This window comes from Epinephelus fuscoguttatus, linkage group LG14, assembly GCF_011397635.1.
Source record: "Epinephelus fuscoguttatus linkage group LG14, E.fuscoguttatus.final_Chr_v1".
Taxonomy (NCBI): Eukaryota; Metazoa; Chordata; class Actinopteri; order Perciformes; family Serranidae; genus Epinephelus; species Epinephelus fuscoguttatus.
Genome location: NC_064765.1, coordinates 42,144,857 through 42,158,212, shown reverse-complemented (window position 1 = coordinate 42,158,212; position 13,356 = coordinate 42,144,857). Strand labels below are relative to the sequence as shown.

Genomic DNA, 13,356 nt, shown 5'->3' with positions numbered 1-13,356 from the left:
AAGGTCTTAGAGAGTGAGAGGATGCCTGAGGAATGGAAAAGAAGTATGTTGGTGCTGATTTTTATGAACAAGGGTGAAGAGTTGTGGCAACTACAGAGGAATGAGCCATACAATGAAGCTATGGGAAAGAGTAGTGGAAGCTAGACTAAGAGCAAAAGTGAGCATCTGTGAGCAGTAGTATGGTTTCATGCCAAGAAAATGTACTACACATGCAGTATTTGCTTTGAGGATGTTGATGGAGAAGTACAGAGAAGCTGTGATACTGTATGAAGAAGTCTGGAATGGCAGAGAAGTATGTTAGAGTGGTGCAGGGAATGTATGACAGAGCTGTTGGACAGAGGCAAGGTGTGCTGCAGGTGTGACAGAGGAGTTTAAGGTGGAAGTGGAACTGCATCAGCTCTGAGCCCCTTCTTGTTTCCTATGGTGATGGACAAGTTGACAGATGAGGTTAGACAGGAATCTCCATGGACAATGATGTTTGCAGATGACATTGTGATCTGTAGTGGGAGCAGGGAGTAGGTAGAGGAAAATCTAGAGAGATGGAGGTATGCCCTGGAAAGGAGAGGAATGAAGGTTAGCCATAGCAAGACAGAATACAAGTGTGTGAATGAGAAGGACCCAAGTGGAACAGTGAGGTTACAGGCAGTAGAAATAAAGAAGGTGAAGGATTTTAAGTACTTAGGGTTAACAGTCCAGAGCAATGGAGTGTGGAAAAGAGGTGAAGAAATGTGTGCAAGCAGGTGGGAACGGGTGGAGAAAAGTGTCAGGTGTGATGTGTGATAGAAGAGTACCAGCAAGATTAAAAGGAAAGATGTACAACACGGTGGTGAGACCAGCAATGTTGTTTGGTTTAGAGACAGTGACACTGAGGAAAACACAGGAGGCAGAGCTGGAGGTAGCAAAGATGAAGATGTTGAGGTTCTCTCTGGGAGTGACAAGGATGGATAGGATCAGGAATGAGTACATCAGAGGGACAGCTAATGTTAGATGTTTTGGAGATAAAGTCAGAGAGAGCAAGACTGAGATGGTTTGGACATGTTCAGAGCAGGGATAGTGAATATATCGGTAGAAGGATGCTGGGGTAGGAACTGCCAGGCAAAAGGCCAAGAGGAAGACCAAAGAGGAGATTTATGGATGTAGTGAAAGAGGACATGAAGTCAGTTGGTGTGAAAGAAGAGGATGCAGAGGATAGGGTTACATGGAGGCAGATGATTCGCTGTGGCAACCCCTAAAGGGAACAGCCAAAAGAAGAAGAATCAGAATATGAATAGACAGAATTTCGCAAAAGCTTCAGCATCTCCTACCTTAACCAGAGGGGCATTGAGGATGCTGCTTCTCTCACTTTAGATCAGCTGATGAGGTGTGGAATATGGCTGATTAACATAGATGTAAACTCTGGCTATCTTATAAGCACTTGGGTGTGTGAGATGGTTCAGATGGAGTTGATATTGGTATACGAGAGATGTGACTTCTTACCAAGTAGATTATGAAAGGCCATCTTCAATTAGACAGTCATTTTCCTTCCCAGCCCAAAAGTAAGGCAAAAAGTTTGGGTATGCCATATGTGGCTGCAACCAAAAGTCCCGTTGAGTTAGGTTGAATCACAGATTGTTTGGCAAGTGTCTGTTGATGATATTGTGCTTAAGAGGACTGCGCCACATTAGTTGATAATGAAAGGCTGGTGACTTTGAGTGACTATCTGGTGGAAGAATTGAGCCATTGTTGGGATTCACTGGGCCACAGATGATTTGTCATTTGTTAAAACTGAACATGTCCCCTAGAAGACTTGCCATCTGAAATGGTAAGATCAATCAATCAATCAATCAATCAATCAGTTTTATTTATCAAGCCCAATATCACAAATCACAATTTGCCTCACAGGGCTTTACACCATATGACACCCCTCTGTCCTTAGGACCCTCACAGCGGATAAGGAAAAACTCCCCCAAAAAAACCCCTTTAACGGGGGGGGGGGGGGGGGGGGGTGTAGAACTTATGTTCTTTGTTCTTCAAACAAGGAACAGTTATGTGGCCCTTATGTCCACGGGATGCTTCATGGTCACAACCAAGGGAGAGACCAGTCGACAAACTTGATTTGACTCTGTGAGGTCACCAGGCAAACTGAAGGGAAAGTTGTGCTCTCTCACACAGTCTTCCTCTTCCCTGCGGAGCTGCTGACCAGCTAGACCCCTAAACCACCGAAGGGGGGCAATTGCTTACAGACTCTCTTTCTCCTGGTCCACAACTTGCCCTCGCTCACAGTAGGAGCAAACCTAAAATGAGAGAAATTAGTGTGCCAAACACAAGGTTTGCAACTAACTTTCTAGCAATAAGGAGAACCAAGTTGAGTTAGTACCCCAATGTCTAACTCTGCAAGGACCCCGGGCGAGTGGCTTCATCGTATCTGCACCTCCAGAACAAGGACACAACACAAAGACTGCTTCTGGAACCACAGCTCTTTCCAGCCTTCCTCTGCCTGCTAACAAAAGGAGCACACCACGAAGCTACTCTTCCATCCATTCAAGGATTGGTAATGTAACAACTGGGCATAGCATTATTACAGTTGTACAGGCTAAGCAAGACTGTTTAACTTGGTCAAATGTGATTTAATGCTGTTTGTTGAGTCACTGTTGTGATTGTTTGCAGTTAGGTTATTGGTTAGTTGGCTTTGCCAAAGCTAAGTGATGTTAGTTTGCATAAAAAAACTAAATAAAAAAAATTATGCATCTCACGGCTGCACATCCCACCATTGACAGCGATCCTGTTGTAAAACAACACTCTGAAATGCTGAAACGTGACTTCAGTGAGTGTTGAACACGGTCAGCTCTCTGAATGCGGAGGTGTTTATCAGTGGCCCTCTATCACAAGTCAGAAGAGGTGATGAGAGATTCAGCAGATTGTTGGCACTGAACAAATGGCTTTTGGTTGCATGTAACGGACATTAAGTGCATTTTATCGACAATTTTAACTTTTTCTGGGACCACAGACACTTTTTTTTAAGGCAGATGGACTTTGCCTCAACAAGTCAGGAGTAAAATTGTTCACTTCCAACCTATTTTACTTCTCTGCCAAGGACAAGAGACAAGAGGAATCAAAACAGGAGGAAGAGACAACACAACATGTCAGAAACCTTGAAGGAGAGCTGCCTCGGCCCCCGCCTAAGGAGAGCTTTGATGGGAGACACTCAAGCCAAGAGGAGGAGTCTCCACTCCCTTGACCAACATTCGCCTCCGAGGACCCACCCCATTCTACCCCCAAACTCCACCCACATCACCCTCTTCTCTGGACACCCTCTCTCCCTCCTCCCCCCACTTAGATTGTCCTGCTCAACTGAGAGAATGGGAGAGTGCTGGGATCAAGCTTACCCAAAGCCTCTTCCCCTGCCCTAATCCCAACCAGCCTTCCTCCCCCAAACCCTCCAAACCACAGAAAATCCCCCAAACAGCACCAGATGCCACCCCCTCCAAAATCCTCCAAACGGCACTAGGCCCCACCTCCTCCTCCACAATATCACCTGGCCACAACCCCCCCCTACACAACGACATCCAGCCCTACCCCTCACTCCTCGACAGCATCAGAAACATCCTCTGTCTCTCCAGCCTGATAAGAGCACATCCAGCTAACTGTTTACAAAATACAACAAGCTCTTACTGATATCTGCTGGGTCCAGGCTGCAAGGCTAATGACACTCATGACTCTTCCCAGGACAACCTGGGGCCCAGTGTGGTAACTTCCTCAATTCTTGTCTTGATAGCTAATAGAAAAAGAATGAATTTGCTAGAAAGCAGGAAGCACCCAACTACAAACTTATCAAATTTAGCATCCATTCCTCATCAGCCTATCACAAAATATTGCATTATCTGCAGATAATGTTTTTAACACACTAAATTCAGCTTTATTATAATGAAGAATTATAGGCCCATATCAAACCTCCCGTTTCGAAGTAAAATCAGTGAAAAAGCTGCTTTTCAACAGCTAAACAACTGTTTTGACGTCTTCCAGTCAGGATTTCGACCACACCACAGCACTGAGACTGCTCTTGTTAAGGTCTTCAGTGACATCTGCTTAAACACAGACAGTGGCAGAATTTCAGTTTTAGTGTTAGTGCAGTGCAGCATTCAACACAGTCAACCACACCATATTACTAGACTGACTGAAGAACTGGGGTGGGACTCTCCGGAACAGTACTAAACTGGTTTGAATCCTACTTAAAGGACAGAGACGACAAACTTCTGGTGACGATGCAGCAAGGGTAGCAGCTTTTCACAACGCTGCTGCTCCAAGAGGCTAAAACGTTAATATTGCCAGTCAGTATATATATTTTGACCGCTGAAACACAGCCCGGGAGATGAGAACACATGAATAGGCAACTGAGAAACCAACAGCGACCCTCAAAATCCACAATGAAGACCAAAATGTCGAGCTCACCCGAACATGCTAGCTCTGCTACAGCTATGGCTAGCAGCCTGGCTGCTAGCTCTCAACATGGAGATGAATTCGCAACATGAATCATAACCTTGAAATGAAAATTGAGAAAGTCACTGGGGAAGTGGCTGCCATTAAGGGCTTGGTTGATTCAGTCAAGGCCGACGTGGCCACGCTCAACAGCAGAACCAAGGAGACTGAACAGCGAATTTCCCAGCTGGAAGACGATAACGTCAAACTGAACAACACAGTGGCCAATATGACAGACACCATTTCAAGGCTCGGCGAAAGGCTACAGTACCAAGAAAACGGATCGGGTGTGGTGGACACGGTTAAAGAAATGCTGCGTAGTCTATTTAAGGAGACGCTTGGTGTGGCAGAGGCATTGGAGATTGAGAGAGCCCACAGGATGCTAATGAGCCAACAAGGCAAGGAAATCCCCACACAGCAGCCCCGGCATATCCTGGTGAAATTCTTGCGCTATACTGATCAAGAGAAAGTGTGCGCCTGGGCACGAGAAGTTGGAACATTTACCTGGAATGGGTCAAAGGTGGAAATTTTCCCGGACTTTTCCAAAGAGGTACAGGATAAGACGAACAAGTTCACAGAAGTCCGCCACATCTGCATGAAGAAAGGATGGCGTTACTCCCTACAGTATCCCACTGTATTTTGGGTGACGATTAACAGAACACAGCGCCGGTTCAAGGACGCAGAAGAGACGAGGCACTACATTTCAACACAGCACTCAGCCGAGGAAGCGGAGTAAAACGCAGGATACTGAGGGCTGTCTGACGCTCTTGGATGCAACATGGGTGTAAATACTTGGGTTTAATGTGTCAACACGGACGTGAGTATTTGGGTTTAATGTGACTGTAGACTCATATCTCAGTTGGGTCTTTATCTGATGAGCATTCAATGCCATATAATGCATAATGACGTGCGCCACTCTTTTCTGTGGAATGATTGCTCCTTCTTTTGTTCAAAACACTCACTTCAGACTCTGTTGAGGATTTAGTGCCATTTATTCCATGCGGATTGACGCACGCCGCCCTTGTTTGTAAGCGATCCCTCTCTTTTCTCTCTTGTCTCACTTGGGACTCTATTTGACTAATACTCAAAACCTTTTGATAACAATAGACAGTCACTCAGGCGTTGTGATACTTTTTTGAGGTTTGTCTACAGAGCAATTGCTCTCTCTTTACTTTTATTTGGGATTTAAATTGACAAGTAATTAATGTCATACTTTGATAATACTGGAAAAATAATAGTTTTAGTGTTCTGTGATGCCTTCTTGTTTTGTGTATAGAGTACTTAATTTTTCTACTTTATCTAGGGCCTTAATGCTTTACTTTGAGAGGAAGAAATATGGTAACTACAGTCTCAGTGATGAAGTCCGCACACCAGAAGCTGCTCCTTGCACAATTTATTCATGCATTGTAGTTGTGACGTTTCGGGCCCCTGCCCTTCATCAGACAATTACAACTACAATGCATGAATAAATTGTGCAAGGAGCAGCTTCTGGTGTGCGGACTTCATCTTTTTATTTCATACTTACCTTTTGGTCCAGCACCTAGCATAAAAATTTTTTTGGGTATGTGCGTGCTACTTTTTACCTGTTATTGGATGAACTACAGTCTCAGTGCCTTATGACACTTTTTTTGACATTTGATTATAGAGCAACATATGTATACATATGTATGTATATATATATGTATATATATATACATATATATATATATATATATATATGTATATATATATACATATATACATATATACATATATATATATATATATATATGTATATATGTATGTATTTCTCTGTCCTATTTTCTTTGGTATGTCACTCGGGGAGCAGTTAATGCACTGCTTTGACAATAATAGACTATTACAGCTCTAGTGATCAGGGCTGATTTTTGTTCTCATTTTTGACTGGATTTTTGTTAATTATATAGCTACCATTGGAGTGGTGGCTCCTGGTGGATCGCAAACCACTTCACACAGATGAAGGTAATATGGGGGGGTTTAGAGCTTTTGGCTCAATGTTATGGGAGGGGACTCTGGGGAGGAGGGATGCTACGTTCTGTTGGGTTTGCTGGGGAGGACATTAAATCACTGGCTAGATATTACATACTTATCATATGGATAATAAGATAATAAAGTTTACCTCCTGGAATGTAAACGGGCTAGGGTCCTATAAAGAGAGACACAAGACACTGGATTATTTAAAACAAAAACAGTCAGATGTGATTATGCTTCAAGAGACTCATTTGCTAGAGAGAGATACAGCTGGACTACGTGGTAGATGGATAAGTTGCTCTTATCATAATTGCTATAACAAAAAACAAAGGGGGTGTCTATATTATTTTCCAAAAGTATAGATGTAAGGGTGGAAAGAGAATTTAGAGACAGCGAGGGGCGCATCCTAGTACTTCTGGTTAATCTTTCCAGCCAAATGATGATATTAGGGAATATATATACGCTCCAAATGAAGAAGACCCAGACTTCTTTCTCAACATAAAAAAAATTCTTCTGGATTTTGGAGACTTCCCAGTCATACTAGGAGGCGATTTTAATCAACCTTTTGACGCTTTCTTAGACAAATCCAAACCCAGATTATCTAGACCCTGCAAAACTGTGAATGCAATCAACTCGCTTTGTAAACAAAATGGCTGGCATGATATATGGAGGTTACTTAACCCAACTGCTCGAGATTATACGTTTTTCTCCAACAGACATTCCGTTTACTCCCGTATTGATTATTTCTTAATTACACATTCCTTAATCGCTAATACAGATCTTGATCTGACAGAGATCTTGGATCTTGTGGTCACAACAGGAAGCAAGACTGAAATAACTAAAACATGGCGAATGAACACTAGTATTCCACAGGACAAAATGACATGTGAGGACCTCAAAAATCAGATTAATATGTTCTTTGAGACTAATAAAGACAGTACTAAACAAATCTATGTTTGGGATGCCTTCAAAGCTTACATGAGGGGGGTTCTGATTCAGAAATCTGCCATCTTAGAGAAGCTTGATCAGGAAAATACCCATAGATATGAGGAAGAAATCAAAAGATTGGAGAAACAATTTTGGACTAAACCCACTGATTCCTGCCTCTCAGACTTAGTCAGAGCTAAATATGAGCTTAATAAAATATTTTCCAAAAAGGCTGAATATTCTCTCTTTAGACTCAAGCAAAAATGGTATGAGTCAGGTGATAAAGCTGGGAAACTCTTGGCTAGCCAGATAAAGGCCAGAGAAGCCTCTTGTCAGATTGCAGGGGTCAAAGACAAAATGGGCAGACTTGTCACCACTCAGAGGGAGATCAACCTAACCTTTAAAATTTTTACGAAGAATTGTACTCCTCAGATGGAGAACTAGATACGGATAAAACTAAAGTTTTTTTTGAACATTTGAATTTACCTAAAATTTCTGAAGAGGACATGCAATGGCTGGACCGACCAATGACAATTAAAGAACTACAGGACACAGTTAAGACATTACTAAATGGCAAAACCCCGGGTGTCGATGGATTACCCTGCGAATTTTATAATGCATTCGCTGAACAACTCGCCCCTGAACTACTCAAGACCTTTACAGCAGCCATTGAGGAAAACGAGCTCCCACCTTCAATGACAGAGGCAGTTATTTCAGTAATTCTGAAAAAGGGGAAAGACCCACAGGAATGCGGAGCTACTGCCCCATTTCACTTCTGTGCTGCAATGGAAAATTGCTCACAAAATTACTGGCGATAAGAGTCAACTGCATTATAAAATCTATTATTCACCCGGACCAAGTAGGATTTGTAAAAGGTCGCAAATCATCCGATAGCCTTAGACGCCTTTTACATATAATGTGGAATGCCAAAGATCTCCCATTCTTGGTCGCGGCCTTGTCCCTCGACGCCAAAAAGGCGTTTGACCGAGTTGGCTGGGACTATTTGAACTACACTCTTAAAACATTTGGCTTTGGTTATTGGTTCAGGGACATTATCAATCTTATATATAAACATTGGTTCAGGGACATTATCAAACTTATATATAAACATCCCAAGTCGATGGTGACTACCAATGGTCTGAGGTCAGCCCCTTTTCAGGTCAGTAGGGGGACAAAGCAGGGCTGCCCCCTCTCCCCGCTATTGTTCATCATAACCCTCTAACCATTGGTGGAGGCAATTAGAGATCATAAGGCTATAAAAGGAGTGAGATTGGGGCATCAGGAGCACAAACTCCTAATTTTTGCTGACGACATATTGGTCCTAATATCACATGCCCAAGATTCTGTTCCCCCGCTACTTGATACTGTCAACAAATTCTCTGAAATCTCGGGATATAAGGTGAATTGGAGAAAATTGGAGGTAATGCCTCTATCAAAACATTGCAAAAAAAAGATCTTCAGGAATGGAGATTCCAATGGATCCACAAAAATTTGAAATATTTAGGCATTTTACTTAACCCTGGACTGGTCAACATGATCAAGGATAATTTTGAAACTTTGTTGAAGAAGATTCAGCTGCTCTTCAAGGGCTGGGATAATATTTTAATCTCCTTGTGGGGCCGGGTCCAAATTATAAAAATGGTGGTTTAAGTATTTTTAAGTCTATTGATAAGATGTTCTCAGAATTTATATGGGCAGGGAAAAGAGCTAGAATGAGACTTGGTAGATTACAGGCCACAGCGTGTAATGGGGGTCTTAGGCTCCCCAACATGCAATTTTATCAAGAGGCTTTTCTAATGGCTCAAATATGCTCACTCAGGTTGGAAAGTAACAATAGACCACTGTGGGTTCAGATTTAGCAGGAGTTGAATAAACCATTTAATGCAGCCGACTACCTGAGCCAGAGTTCCCAGATAGACAATCCAATCATGTTGTATACCAAAACCATATGGCATAAGATACACAAAAGAGAAAACTCCTCTGCCTTCTTAACTAATTCCGCATCTCTCTGGAACAACCCTTTATTGAGGATAGAGGGGAAGCCATTCTACTGGAAAGACTGGCACAACAGGGGTGTTAGTAGCACTGGGTGTCTCTACCAAGGAAACATCTTGAAATCTTTTGAGATACTTCCAGCTTAGAGACTGCTTATATGGAGTCAGCAAATTTGAGTCAAAACCCCCCTTACAATCAGATATAGATGAACAAATAAAAAAATACTGTGTCTTGTCACACACAGCAGGCTCTTATGAGCGTCTCATTTACAAGATAAATAATAATTTGGACACTTTCTTAGAAATCTGGGAACCATTCCTGGCACATTCCAGGGAAACTAATACAGATTAGCATCTAGCTAGATTTTTTTTTCTCTGAGCCAATACATTTAGTTACAGCCCAGTGGTGCAGACAGGTGGTACTGGTTCAGGTTAATGTAAAACACTGGGTGTTAATGTAAAACATTGTCTCCTTTATGGCTTTGTGAAATCTCAGCTAATGTAGATTTTTGCATTATGCATATTGTCCATATGTGTCTGAGCTTTTATTTTCTTATCTTTATTACTATTACTTATATATGTGTGTATATGCATATGTTTTTTTAATTCATTTATTATTATCATCATCATCATCATCATCATTATTATTATTATTATTATTATTATTATTTTTAATTTATCCTTCATAATATTTTTATTAATTTAATAATTAATAATGAGCACCGCTACAGGCTACAGTGAGGCTAGAAACAGAGTTCATATGACGTTTTCGAAACAACTTTTTATGTCGCGGCTGCAGCACACTTGGATCACTATGGATAAGCAGTATGGAGGTACTTTGTGGATTCAATTTTGTGTTCTTGGATGTTAGACTGTTGGACTGATGTCTCAGCAGGATTTAGAAAAACTTGTCCATGCATTTATCTTTAGTAGACTCGACTACTGTAACTGATGTCTTCACAGGTCTCCCTAAAAAATCCATCAGACAGCTGCAGTTGATTCAGAACGCTGCTGCTCGAGTCCTCACTAAGACCAAGAAAGTGAATCATATCACTCCAGTTCTCAGATCTTTACACTGGCTTCCTGTCTGTCAAATAATTGACTTTAAAATGCTGTTGGTCTATAAAGCACTGAATGGTTTAGGGCCAAAATGTATTTATGATATCCAGAATATTCCAGACCTCTCAGGTCGTCTGGGACAGGTCTGCTTTCTGTCCCCAGAGTCAAAGCCAAACAAGGAGAAGCAGCATTCAGTTTTTTTGTTCCACATATCTGGAACATTCATTCATTCATTCATCTTCTAACCGCTTCATCCTCTTGAGGGTCGCGGGGGGGCTGGAGCCTATCCCAGCTGACATCGGGCGAGAGGCAGGGTACACCCTGGACAGGTCGCCAGACTATCGCAGGGCTGACACATAGAGACTAACAACCATTCACGCTCACATTCACACCTACGGACAATTTAGAGTTACCAATTAACCTAGTCCCCAATCTGCATGTCTTTGGACTGTGGGAGGAAGCCGGAGTGCCCGGAGAGAACCCACGCTGACACGGGGAGAACATGCAAACTCCGCACAAAAGGGCTCCCATGCCCGGGATCGAACCGACAACCCTCTTGCTGTGAGGCAAGAGTGCTAACCACCACACCACCGTGCCGCCCATATCTGAAACAAACTCCCAGAAATCTGCAGGTCTGCTGCAGCTCTCAATTCTTTTAAATCAGAGCTGAAGACATTTATGTTTGCCGCTGCCTATTACTAAATCAAACTTGAGGCTTCTGATTATTATCTCACACTGCACTGCAACCTATTCTGTTTTAGCTTTTATTCTTTCTAATTAAACTCTTTTTAATTAATTGTACTATTTCATTTCCAATGTAACTCTTTCTGATTGTATTTAATGTCTTTTTATGTTGCCTTTATTGCTTTTACTTGATGTGTGCTTTATATAAAGCACTTTGAATTGCCTCATTGCTGAAATGTGCTATACAAATAAACTTGCCTTGCTTTGCCTTGCCCAATGCTTTTCACAGAGTCTTGCATGCAACTAAACATCCTCTGCACTAATTCAGACTCTTTGCAACACATATCACATTCACATAGATTCATTTATAAATTTGCTTTCAACAGAGCTACACCCAAAGAGGCCACTCAACGTTCCCGCTTGTTTTCCTTTGTCTTTTATCCTGACCACACAGTCAGACAAACCCTCCCCCGATCTGAAGCCAGGTTTGACACTGCCATCTTGTAGTTCTCTGTTGTCAGAGAGGTGCTGGAGGATCTGCAGATCTGGATATATTTCACCAGCAGACTGCACATCCTATTTTCTCCAGTTACATGCTGATGTATTGCGGTACGTGTGTTGTGTCATTTCCGGTGTTTTCTGTGACAGCGTCTCTGTGCTGCTCTAGTGAATTCTACTAGCCTGCTTTCTGCTTTTCTCACCTCAGTTTCTTAACATCTAATTCAAGTCTTAACTCACACTAGTTCTGTTTAAGCACTTATAGCTCTTCTCCTTTAACAACTTTCTTGCTTATCTTTTAGCTGTTGTTTGCACGTTACTAGCCCTATTAGCTACATTAGCTTAATAGTTAGCGATGGCTTCTCCCTCTGCTCTTTGTTGTGCGGTGTGCCACATGTTCAGTTATGCCTCTGCCTCCTTTAGCGACAGTGGTAATTGTAACAAGTGTAGTTTATTTGCTGCGTTGGAGGCAAGGCTCAGTGAATTGGAAGCGCAGCTCCGCACCATGGAAAATCACTCGGTAGCTGCGGTAGTTACCCAGCCCCCTGTAGCTGGTGCGGAGCCACACAGCATAGCCTCTGCTGGTGGTCCTCCGGTAACCCCCATGCAGCCGGGAGGCTGGGTAACTGTCCGGGAGAAGTGTAGCTCCAAGCCGAAGCCCACGGTCCACCATCAGCCTGTTCATGTTTCCAACACTCAGCGACACACCCGCTGAGGACAAAACTCTGGTTATGGGCAGCTCTATTCTGAGGAACGTGAAGTTAGCAACACCAGCGACCATAGTCAAATGTATCCCTGGGGCCAGAGCAGGAGACACTGATTGAAATTTAAAACTGCTGGCTAAAGCTAAATGTAGATTTGGTGAGATCGTTATTCACATCAGCGGCAATGACACCCGGTTACGTCAGTCGGAGGTCACTAAAATTAATATTGCCTCGGTGTGTGAATACGCAAAAACTATGTCAAACTCCAAAGTTTTCTACGGACCCCTTCCAAATCTGACCACTGATGACATGTTTAGCCGCATGTCATCATTTAATTGCTGGCTGTCCAGGTGGTGTCCAGCAAACGATGTGGGTTTCGTTAATCATTGGCAAACTTTCTGGGGAAAACCTGGTCTTATTAGGAGAGACGGCATTCATCCCACTTTGGATGGAGCTGCTCTCATATCTAGGAACCTGGCAAATTTTATTAGTAATTCAAAACCGTGACAACCCAGAGTTGAGATCAGGACTCAGAGTCGCAGTCCCATACGCTTCTCTGAGCTTCTAGTGCAGTTGCGCAACAAAGAGGAGGTGTGCATAACAACCTCATAAAAATTAAAACCTCTTCTGTGACAGAAACACAAAACAGGAGAAATAAATGCGGACTGTTAAATATCAGGTCTCTAACATCTAAAGCAACAAACAAATTAAACAAATTAAAGCAACAAACAACAATTAAACAAATTAATATCAATAAATCATATTGATTTACTCAGTCTCACTGAAACCTGGCTGTGTCAAGATGAATATGTTAGTCGAAATAAATCCACTCCTCCCAGTCATAATAACACCCACATTCCTCAAGGCAGCGGCCGAGGAGGGGGAGTTGCAGCTATTTTAAACTCTAGTCTGTTCATCAGCCCTGAACCTAAACTAGATTATAATTCATTTGAAAGTCTTGTTCTTAGTCTTTTACACCCAACCTGGAAAACCTCGCAGCCATTTTTATTTGTTATAGTGTACCATGCTCCTGGACCATATTCTGA

The 13,356-nt window shown here is 42.4% G+C and overlaps 1 protein-coding gene across 11 annotated transcripts in view; it reads right to left on the bottom strand.

Annotated features, from left to right (window-relative positions):
- Positions 1-13,356, bottom strand: part of nrxn3a (neurexin 3a) — a 735,897-nt gene that overhangs the window by 700,875 nt on the left and 21,666 nt on the right. For 2 of the 11 annotated variants that reach the window (XM_049596227.1, XM_049596229.1), the window contains one exon: positions 4,960-5,046. The exons of the other annotated variants lie outside the window; for them this stretch is intronic. The gene's annotated coding sequence lies outside the window, so the exon portion shown is untranslated. The remainder of the gene's footprint in view (positions 1-4,959; positions 5,047-13,356) is intronic. 11 annotated transcript variants of the gene reach the window in all.